The 10,852-nt window shown below is 50.7% G+C and overlaps 2 long non-coding RNA genes across 2 annotated transcripts in view; both read left to right on the forward strand.

The window, feature by feature from the left end:
* The window catches only part of LOC142046562 (uncharacterized), a 35,886-nt gene that overhangs the window by 1,077 nt on the left and 23,957 nt on the right, over window positions 1-10,852 (forward strand). The window lies entirely within an intron of this gene.
* The window catches only part of LOC142046561 (uncharacterized), a 13,039-nt gene continuing 4,296 nt past the window's right edge, over window positions 2,110-10,852 (forward strand). The window contains exons 1-2 of the long non-coding RNA XR_012655505.1: window positions 2,110-2,219; window positions 4,168-4,230. This is a non-coding gene — a long non-coding RNA (uncharacterized LOC142046561). The remainder of the gene's footprint in view (window positions 2,220-4,167; window positions 4,231-10,852) is intronic.

Here is a 10,852-nt window from a genome sequence, read left to right on the forward strand (position 1 = left end):
ATGTTTCGCTATTGTTAGAGTCAGGGTTATTAGATATGTGAATTGAAATTAATCCCATGTAAAGGGTCCACACAAAGACATTCACACCCCACAAGCTAATGATTGGTTTGCAGAGGAAACACCAGCATTATAGCCTGGGAAGGAGCCCCCACATTACCTACATACCTTAAAGGGTGTCTGTGCCAGCCCCACAAGCCAGTGCACAGAGAGGAAGAGACTGGGTCAAGGGGGTGATTCTCAGCTGCACTGGTCCAGTGGCCCTAGTGCGAGTGGCAGGGAGAGACAGTGTCTCCTATTCCAGACAACAGCAGGCAGAGGATATTTGGCTGCAACACCAGGCCAAACTCCCAGATTTCCTTCCCCAACGTACTCCAACCACGTAAAGTCTATTACTTCCTTTTCTTCTTTTAATATCCAAACAAAATTATTGTTTGTATTGTGGCGATTCTTAGGGGCTCCAACCATAGATCAGGGCTCCACTACATTAGGGTGTTGTACAAACACAGAACCAAAAGCATCCGTGCTCCAAAGACCTTACCAAGCAGGGCTGTGGAGCGGAGCCCAGAGCTAGAAAGCGGAGAAGCTCTGGGGCAGCAGACTTTTGCCCAGAGCTGGAGCGGAGCCGGAGCACAGCTCTGAAGCCCTGTTACCAAGTAAGGCTATGACTACATTGTGCACCTTACAATAGCGCGACCATGCCACTGCAGCCATGCCGCTGTAAGGTGTGCAGTGTACTCCCAGCAACAAAATAAAACCACCCCGAGAGACAGTTGATTTCGTTGCCAGGAAAGCATCTCCCAGCGACTTAAGGGTTGTGCACACTGGCACTTTCCGTCATTCAGGGGTGTGTTTTTTTCACATCCAAGTGACAAAAGTTTTGACGACGAAAGCGTAGCGTAGATATGGTCTGAGAATAAGGCAAGAAACAACATGCGGGTTCAACTGACAGACAAGCAGAATACAAAGTAACAATGGAACAGTAATGTTAAGCATGACAGGGATAACAGCACAGAAGTTGCTTCCATTGTTGACATTTCTGTACACATCACAGCAGAGGAGAATTTTAAGAAGGGATCGGAAATCAGGGAGGTGGCCTTGCACGTGTTTAAGGGAGACAGCAAGAGGGTGCTCCTTGGAAAATTTAACTACTGGGTGATGCAGGCTACCATAACTGGCACATGGGAGACAGGAGACCACTGCTCAATATAGGGTTACCTCATGTCCAGGTTTTCCTGGACATAACTTCTTTTTTGGTTCTCTGTTCAAGTGGATTTTTGAAATGCGAACAAACAGCCTTCATTTTTCCTTGCTCTTCCTTCTTCCTTGCCTTTAGAGTGGGACCGCCCGAGAATGGCAGTTGCTGGCCAGGTGTCCAGCTCTGAAGGCAGTGCTGTGGCCAGCAGCAGCACACAAGCAAGGGTATTCCCATATGAACCGTACCCCCTTCCTCTCCTCCCCCTGGCAGCGCAGGCACCAATTCCACTGTGCTCAGCACCTTCTGCAGCAGGCGTGGAGGTGCTGGGGGTGGGAAGAGAGAGTGGGAGCAGGAAGGGGCGGAGTCCTTGGGGAAAGGGGCAGAGCACTCCCTGGACGGATGGAAGTCAGCACCTGTGTGACTGCCACTGTCCTCTGTTTGGGAACTTGAAATATAGTAACCCTACCTCATTAGTGCAGGAGAGACCTTGTTCCTCCCTGCTTCCCCCACCAGCGGGCTGACACCAAGCAGCAGAGTTTTAACGGCAGAAGGTAAAACTTTCCCGAACAGTTACCAGAGTGAGGGGAGCACAGAGCGGCCTGTCTGGAGCTCCGCAGAGCTGGTAGCAGCTAGTCGCCCCCCGCCAGCCCCCGGGGCACATACCCAGCACAGACCAGCCCTACTCCCAGGGCGAGGTGCCCATCCCTGCCACGTGACCCTGCCAAGCCCCCGCCGCCACCGCCCCGCCCAGCAAACCACGTCCCCGGGCCCCTAGACCGCAGCGGCAGCGCCGAGCACCGGCGACAGCGCAGACCCGCCTACCTGCGGCACCCCCAGCAGCTGCCGACGTGGCTCTCAGCGGCCGGACGGTCCAACACGCCCCTTCCGGGCCTCACGCGTAGCCACACCCCCTGACGCCGCGCGTAGCAATCAGAGCGCGGAAGCTAGCAGGGCCCGGAGCGTTGGGTACCTGAGCGTCCCGTCCGCCCGGTCATACCCCGCCTGGATACCTCCTCTGGCCGCGGTAGGTTAGCCGGGGCGGGGCGGGGCGGGAAGCTGCTCGTGGGACAGGGTTCTGGGGCCACGCGGGGGGCGGGGTTGGGAGGCCCCTAATGGTAGTAGGGGCAGGAGTGGGCAACCTTTCTGGCCCGAGGGCCACATCTAGGTTGCGAAACGGTATGGAGGGCTGTGTAGGGAAGGCTGTGCCCCCCAAGCAGTCTGTGTCCCATCCCCTATCCCCCCCTTCACTTCCACCCTCTTGACCCCAACCACCCAACGCCCCCTGTCCCTTGTCCCGACTGCCCCCTCCAGAACCTGCCCTAAACCCACCCTGGGGCCCCGTCGTCCCCGCCTCCCAGCTCCCTGACTGCCCCCTCGCGAACCCCTCCCAGAACCCTCTGCCTAACACCCCCTGGGCCCCCCCGTCCACCCCTCCCAGTCCCCTGACTGCCCCAGAACCCTCTGCCCCTAACCACCCCTAGGGCCCCCGTCCACCCCCTCAGTCCCCCAACGCCCCCTTCCAGAAATCCCCTGCCCCAACCGTCCCCTGGGCCCCCCATCATCCTCCCACTTCCTGTCCCCGACCGCCCCCTCCCGGGACCCCCTGCCCCTAACTGCCCCCCCTGGGACCCTACCTCCTATCTACCCAGCCCCTTTCGGAATTGTGCCCTGGGAACATGGGCGGAGGACTCAGGAGGAGCAGGGGCAGCCGCGCAGCTGAAGAGGTGATTTCCCTTCAAAGCGCTGCTCTCTCTCGGCACGCTGTGTGGTTGCTCCTCCTGAGTCCCCTGGCCGCGCTCCTGCCACCAGCAACCGCCTGCCTCACCCTCCCCCTCACAGGGTGTGGCTGGGCTGCTGAGCTGCCCGAGTGCCTGGCCCTGGGTCCCCCTGTTGTTTAGGGTCTGTGTCAGGGCAGCCTGTGTTCACTGGGTAAACCTGCCCCTGAGCCGTGCGCCCGGCTGACCCAGCCACGCCGCCACGCTACGACTGAGGCTGCGGTAGGCAGCAGGGAGGGGCCGGGGCTGGCTAGGAGCTCAGGGGCGGGCAGAAGACCATGGGCGTGTAGTTTGCCCATTATGTAGAAGGGGCCCAGTGAGGGGCAGGATTCAGACTGTGGGTTGAGTCCCAGCCTGAAGTGAGTGCTGGAGCCCTTGGTTTCCGGGGGTGTGTGGGGGGTGTGTGTGTGGGGAGCGAGGGGAGAGAGAGACAGAGGTGGGATGGAGCTAAGGGGTTGGCGGCAACGGGGCTGAGGTCTTGGGCAAATCGGGCCAGTTTCCTCATTTCATTGTGGTGTCTTTGCAACATTGGGCATTTTTCGTTAAGCCCAGCTCCTGGAGTCATAGGATAAGGAGAATTTTGACTTAAGTTTTTTCAAGAAGAAAAAAACTTCTGCTTCCTCATGGTTTCGGGTAAAATGTAAAAGCATTGACCCTGTGAAAGCTTAATGCCATAGACAAATGTAAAGATCTCAAAATCATTGTTTTCAAATCTATGATTTCAAATAGTTTTCTGGACTTTAGGGGGCTCATGAGCAGAGCCCTGTGACATTCTTGATTATTTTTCTAAAATATTTATTTTTGAGGGAATTTCTTATATTTCATTTTATCCATCTCCCCTCCCCTCCCTCCTCCTGGATGCATTGGGTCCTCCATCTGGAAGGATGGGAGGCCCTAGGGGGAGATCAGGTTCTGCCTCCCTATCCCCCAATGGGTGAGAGGTCCTGGTTGGGTTTGTCCCCAGAAGCAGAAGGCCCTGGGAATGAGTGAGTCAAGTTCTGTCCTTTGGGTGGGGAGGATCAGAGGGAGTTGTAGGCCATGTGGCAGGTGGTTGCAGACGTGACTCCTGTCTGTGGTGTTGGCCACTTCTTCATCCCGGCATTTGCAATCTGGCAGATGGATCACAGTGCTCTCACTCAAGTTTGGCCTAGCAACCCGTTCACAGGAAGTGCTAAACAGTGCTGTGTCTCTGTGCAGCAGGTCACAACACCCAGACCGAGAAGCTGGACCCAGCCCCTTGGATAGAATCCACTGTTGCTGGTGAGTTTTTATTTTAAATGGATGGTTTTCAATTTTATGTGTGTTGTCATTTGCATTTATGAAAAACAGTTGTTCTACTCATGAGTTTTGGACACTTTCGGTTGGTAATACTGTTGACAGTCTCTTCTATTAAGTGTCTCTGCAGCAGTTTCTGTCCTCCAGGGTAGGCAGTAGCTGACCAGTGTTGAAACGGACTTAGTGACAAAAATGGGGATGATCCAAGGCAGGGATGGGCAAACTATGGCAGATGGGCCACATCCAGCCCATCAGACCAGTTAATCTTGGCCCTCAGCTGGAAAGCAGGGTCTGAGCTTACCCCGCTCCGCATGCCTCCTAGGAATCAGCCAGCATGATCTGCCTCCGGCTCCTATGTATATGCACAGAGCGTGGCCAGGTGGGACCTTGCATGGGAGATGACTGCAAATGGAGCAGCGCACAGAGCTGTCTGGTCATTCCTCAGACGGAGGGGGGACATGCTTCCAGAGCTGCTTGGTGGTAAGTGCCCGAGCCTGCACCCCAGAGCTCCCCCTGATTCCCCAATCCCTGCCACATCCTGATCCCCTCTTGCCTCCAAACCCCTTGATCCCTGGCCAGAGCCCTCTCTTGTACCCCAAACCCAGAGCCTGCACCCCAGCCAGGCCCTCCCCTCCTCCCCACCCCAACAGCCTGCCCCATCCCTGATCTCTTTCCTGCCTCTGAATCCATTGGTCCAGCCCAGAGCACCTCCTGCACCCCAAACCCCTCATCCCTTGCCCGCCCGAGAGCCCCTGTAATAGCTTCCTACTTCAGATATTGAACCTTAGCGTTCATAAACTGAGAGCTAATGTAAACCTCCAGCTTACTACCAGCTTGGATCTGTTCTACGCTGCACCTCAGGATTCAAGGCTCCTGATCGCCCCCAAATCGCCCAACCTATCCCTGGGGACCCCCCAAGACCCGAGCCCCTGGTCTCCTCTATCTCATCCCCCAGCTTCCCCCCTCCCTTGCGTAGCCTGAGCGATGCCGTACTATCCCCCTTGATACAAACCAAGAGGGCAATTACCTCCCCCTGAGGCTATGCATTCAAAAACCTAGTCAAGCTAACACAAAGAGATTCCCCCTCCCTTCGTCCCATAGCCGAACTAGAGAAAAACCTCAAGCAAGTCTTAAAAAGAAAACTTTATATAAAAGAAAGAAATTACATAGTAAATCAACTCTGCATAAAAAGCTCATACAGGCAATTGCTTAAGAATTAGGAATAACCAGTCTGATTCAAAAATAGCCAATTAACCCGTCCAGCACAGCACACCACATGTAAATACAAAACAAAGCATATAACAGCCTATTTGCTTTGCTACCTTTGGTACTCACAACTTGGTAGTAGAAGGTAGAAGAGATGGAGATAGAAAGAAAAGTTGTTCTCCATAGCCGAAAAAACCAAAAAAGACAACAGACTAAAGCCAAACCCCTCAGAGATTCCCGCCCTTGCTTTTAAAATCCGGTTCCTGATTGGTCCTCTGGTCAGGTTTTTGGTTCCCTTTGCAGGTAAAAGAAACATTAACCCTTAGCTATCTATTTATGACACCCCCGCCCCCCTGAACTCATTTCTGGCCCCACCTCAGAGCCTGCACCCCCAGCCAGAGCCCTCATCCTGTCCTGCACCCCACCTCCAATTTCATGAGCATTCATGGCTCGCCATACAATTTCCATACCCCAACATGGCCCTCAGGCCGAAAAGTTTGCCCACCCCCTGATCCAAGCCCTCTGTTCCCCATTGCTGCACATACACCGCATTGCAGGGGAGGTGGATAATTCTCTTCTTCACATTTCAGACTTTGAGAGAAGATTATAATTCATACAAAAAGCAAATCATTTCAGATCTGTTGCAAACTCACCTGAAGTTATAGTCATTTTTGAAATGTTTGGTGTAAAGCCCCAGCTCTTGGAGTCAAGTAATAATTTAAACTTTCATTTTATTATTATTTTAAGGACGTTTCTAGCAGTTGTGGTTGTGGAGAACCTGGAAAATGTGGTTGTGGAGAAACCTGGAAAATGTGACGTTGATGTAGTGATGTTTGCATGAGTTTGCAACGAATCTGAAACAAAAGCTTTGAGGGTCATCAGGCATTAGCTTTTCATAATGCTTTGTCAAGATATAGAAAAGAGGAAGAAAATTTAATTTCCTGATGTTATAAACTGGAAAAGGATATGCTCCCTCAAAGAGGGGGAGAGAAATGGTGAGACTTCTCCCAGCAGAGATCTGAATCTACTGGTGAATCTGTGTCCTGCATAACTCATTTAATTACAGTGAATAGGTTTGGGCTGATATCTCACACAGACTTCTAAATTTTCACCTACTTGTATGCTGTTCTTACTATCTGTAGAGGTGTATCTGTTTTGTGTGACATTCTTTATTTGAATACAATAAACTATTTCCAAAGAATAAAATACTACCTAGAAGAGAGATAGATGTTGCAATACACAATGTGCTACCTGAGATTGTCCTCTAGTGGGTTTCATGGGTGGGTCATCAACTAGAAAGTTTTATCCCTTATTAAGCTTAGAATGCCATAGAAAAGAGTGCACCAGAATGTTTAATACACACCCAACAATGTCTTAAATTATCAATGAATAGATTGTAAAGCCATACACATCCTCCTTGATTATCTAGTCCAGTGGTTCTCAACCCTTTTCCAAACTGCTGTGCCCCTTTCAGGAGTCTGATCTGTCTTGTTTCACCTCACTTAAGAACTACTTGCTTACAAAATCACACATTAAAAGAAGTTATTTTATAGCACACTATAACTGACAAATTGCTTACTTTCTCGTTGTATGAAATTTTAGTTTGTACTGACCTCTCTGGTGCTTTTTATGTAGCCTGTTGTAAAACTAGGCAAATATCTAGATGAACTGATGTACCCTTGGAAGACTGCTGTGTACCCCAGGGGTAGGTGTACTCCTGGTTGAGAACCACTGATCTAATCTGAGCTCTTAAAGTAGCCAAAATGTTTCCAAATGTAACCAAACCCCAGTCAAGCCTTTCTTGGGTGTTCAGTTAGAAGAGGTTGTGGGTCCAGGGCAGTGGACTGGATGGCAGTCTGGGTCAGTGCTCTTCCTAGCTTTGAAGCTGACTTTCTGGAAACTTGTGCAAAATTCACTCTCTATGCTGCTGCTTCCCCATCCGCAAAATGGGTTACACATTTGCAGTGCTTTGCAGCACTGGTTACAATTATATAGTTTGCCCCTTAAGCTCAGCAAACCAACGACTATGATGCATGACTAGTTTGTTTTTTTTAGCGTTAAACTCATCATAATGCAAAACGTCGGGGGCAAAACAAGGACTATTTCCATGCTAAGTTTTCCTTTGCAATGCCTCTGTTGTAACTGTTGCTTTGCTTGGAGTGCTCACAAGGTTACATTTATTAATGGACAAACTCTTTCCCCGCTGGGCATGTTATACCAATAAAAACTAGCAAGATCTTAAAGGGGACAAGACATTTGTCACATTTATTGTAAATACCATAATAAAATAAAAGATAACAGCAAACAATGTTGTTTGGTTACTTATTTTCATATGATTATAATAATATATAAAAAAAAATCCTTCTCTCCACCCCTATGGGTGGTATGTGTCTTCCTCAATCTTGGGCCTCTACCAGAGGCCTGGGGATTTGAGGGTTCTCTGCGCAGTATCTAGCTGTTCCTAGCACTGCACTCTTCTGGACAGAGAGCTCTGATGTGTCCTGGGATCTGTTGGAGCCACTCCACCCAGCTTAGGAGTCACAGCCCCGAGTGCTCCTACCACCACTGGGACCACTTTTGGCCTTCACTTTCCACATAGCGAACTGGATAGCGTAGTGGTTTAAGAGCGCCGCCCTTTGATCGGGAGACCGCCCCTTTGATACGGAGAGACCGGGGTTCAAATCCCGGTTGTACCCAACTTTCAGTAGGGTCCTTGGGCAATAAGACCCCCTAACGCTTCACCTGCCTACCTCAAATATGAGAGTGACACGAACTAGGAGAGTCATGCTGCTCGGATGTCGCCTGGATTAACAAGGTCCGCGCCAGATGTTGAGGAACCAGGCAATCTGACGATAGTGGGCTACTGGAAACAAACCATTCATGGACGAGACAAGAGAACCTGGAATATATATATATTATATATATATATTGTGTTGTTGCACTGCAGTTGTGCAGTTGCACAACACAATTAACAGCAGAGCCACCAGCAGCAGAACTGAACAGTACTGGAAGAATATATGGGAGAAAGAGAAGACTCATAACACCAGTGCAAAGTGGCGCAGACCTGAGAACAGAGCACAGCAATCTCCCAGAACAGAAACCAGTCACCATCACAGTCGAAGACATCCAGCAGCGGGTCAAGACATGAAGAGCTGGACAGCACCTGGACCAGACATGATCCACACCTACTGGCTAAAGAAACTAACAGCAGTGCATGAACGCCTAGCAAGCCAGATGAACCAGCTGCTAGCAGCAGGCTCCCACCCAACTGGCTAACACAAGGCAAAGGACAGTGCTGATCATGAAAGACCCCTGCAAGGGGACAGAACCGTCCAACTACCGGCCAATAACTGCCTCCCCACAACATGGAAAGTCCTATCAGGCATTCATAGCTGCAAGCTACCAGGACCACATGGGCCAGTACATGAGCACAGCTCAGAAGGGCATTGGAACAACACCAGAGGCTCAAAACACCAGTTGCTCATTAGATAGAGCAGTCGCCCAAGACTCAAAGGTCTAGACAGACCAATCTGAGCACAGCCTGGATTGACTACAGGAAAGCCTACGACTTCAATGCCGCACACGTGGATCTGTGAATGTTGGCGCTATACAAAGTCAACAGGACACTAAGGACCTTCCTCAAGAACTCATGGGACTATGGAAGACACACTAGAAGTCAACTCAAGGCAGCTTTGCCAAAGTGGCCATCAAGTGTAGCATATACCAGGTGATGCACTGTCCCCGCTGCTGTTCTGCATAGGCCTTAAACCCCTCAGCCAGATAATCACAAGGACTGGATACGGGTACAGGTTCAGGAGTGGACACTACCATCAGCCGCCACCTCTACATGGATGACATCAGCTGTATGCTAAAATGAATGAGACATCGACTCGCTAATCCACCTGACGCGGATCTACAGTGAGGATATCGGGATGTCATTCGGGACTGGGAGAAGTGTGCCGGATGGTAGTGAAGAGAGGGGAAGGTAGTCAAGGACTGAGGGTGGAACTACCAGCGGGCCACATAGCAGACATACAGACCAGCTTACAAGTAGCTTGGCGTCCCACAGTCACATGGAAACCATGATGAGGAGGCAAGGAAGACAGCAACATCCAAGTATCACCAAAGGATAAGACAGGTCCTGAAAGAGCCAGCTCAGTGGGAAGAACAAAGATCCACGCCATCAACGGATACGCGCCTGCCAGTCATCAGATACCCTGCCGGTATAGTGAGCTGGCCAAAGGAGGACATGGAGGCTGCCGATGTGAAAACCCGGAAGCTCCTCACAATGCACAGAGGTTTCCACCCCAAGTCCAACACCCAGAGCTGTATACCAGCCGGAAAGAAGGCGGGCGGGGCTGGTGAGCGTCATAAGCCAATGTCCTGGATGAAACTGGAACATCCCAGGGAGTACATCCAGTAAGATGGCCCCCAAAGATGAGCTGCTGAGAGAATGCTTTGCAGGCAGCAGCGACATGGGAGGAAAGACCAAGCAGAAGAAGTGCCATGCAAGACAAGACCCTTCATGGGATGTACCATTGACAGATAGCTGAGGTGGCTGACATTGGGAAATCCTTACCGTGGCTGAAGGGCTGGACAAAAGACATGCACATGAGGCACTGATCATAGCAGCACAGGAACTGGACACTGAGCACCAGATCCATTGCTCACACACTAGAGGACCCAAGGTGCAGACTGTGCAGAGAGGCCTCAGAGGACAGTCCAACCATTGTGCAGGATGTAAGATGCAGGCAGGAACAGCATACGCTGAACGGCACACAACCCAAGTGGCTCGGCATTGTTGTACAGAACAATATACTGCACGGATGGCTAGATTCCATTAGAGATTGGTGAGTGCCTCCCAAGAGCGCAGGATGAGAAAAGACATTCACACAGCAGTACGGTTGTGTATGGTGAAGGGAATATACTAGAGCTAGTGACTCTAAAGTTACTTTTTTGTTGTGAAACTAATCCTAGATCATCACAGATACTCTGTGACACCGGTCTACACTTCGCTTAGAGCTGGCCAAAGCTGTACAAGCCGTGGTGTATACTATGCAAGTAAATACGGTAGAGTCCCAAGTACAATGGACACATGGAAAGAACTATGCATGACACTGCAAAAAATTATAACTGCCCAGAGTTCAAGTGATGAGTGTATGTAGATCTCTAGCAGAGTGCCACCGTGACAAGTCACTGGATTTCCGATAGAGAGAATAGTAACATCAGAGGGAAGAAGGAACTATTGATGCAATATGTACGCACTCGGACGACCCAAGAAGAAGTACACGAGAGCCTGAAAGAGGAACGGTAAGAGAGGGGGGAGGGAAGTGTGACAATAAGAACTAATACATTCAGGAGAATGGCATAGGAAGACAAAGCAGAATAAGTGCCATCGGCA

Source organism: Chelonoidis abingdonii, chromosome 3, assembly GCF_003597395.2.
Source record: "Chelonoidis abingdonii isolate Lonesome George chromosome 3, CheloAbing_2.0, whole genome shotgun sequence".
NCBI classification, from domain to species: domain Eukaryota; kingdom Metazoa; phylum Chordata; order Testudines; family Testudinidae; genus Chelonoidis; species Chelonoidis abingdonii.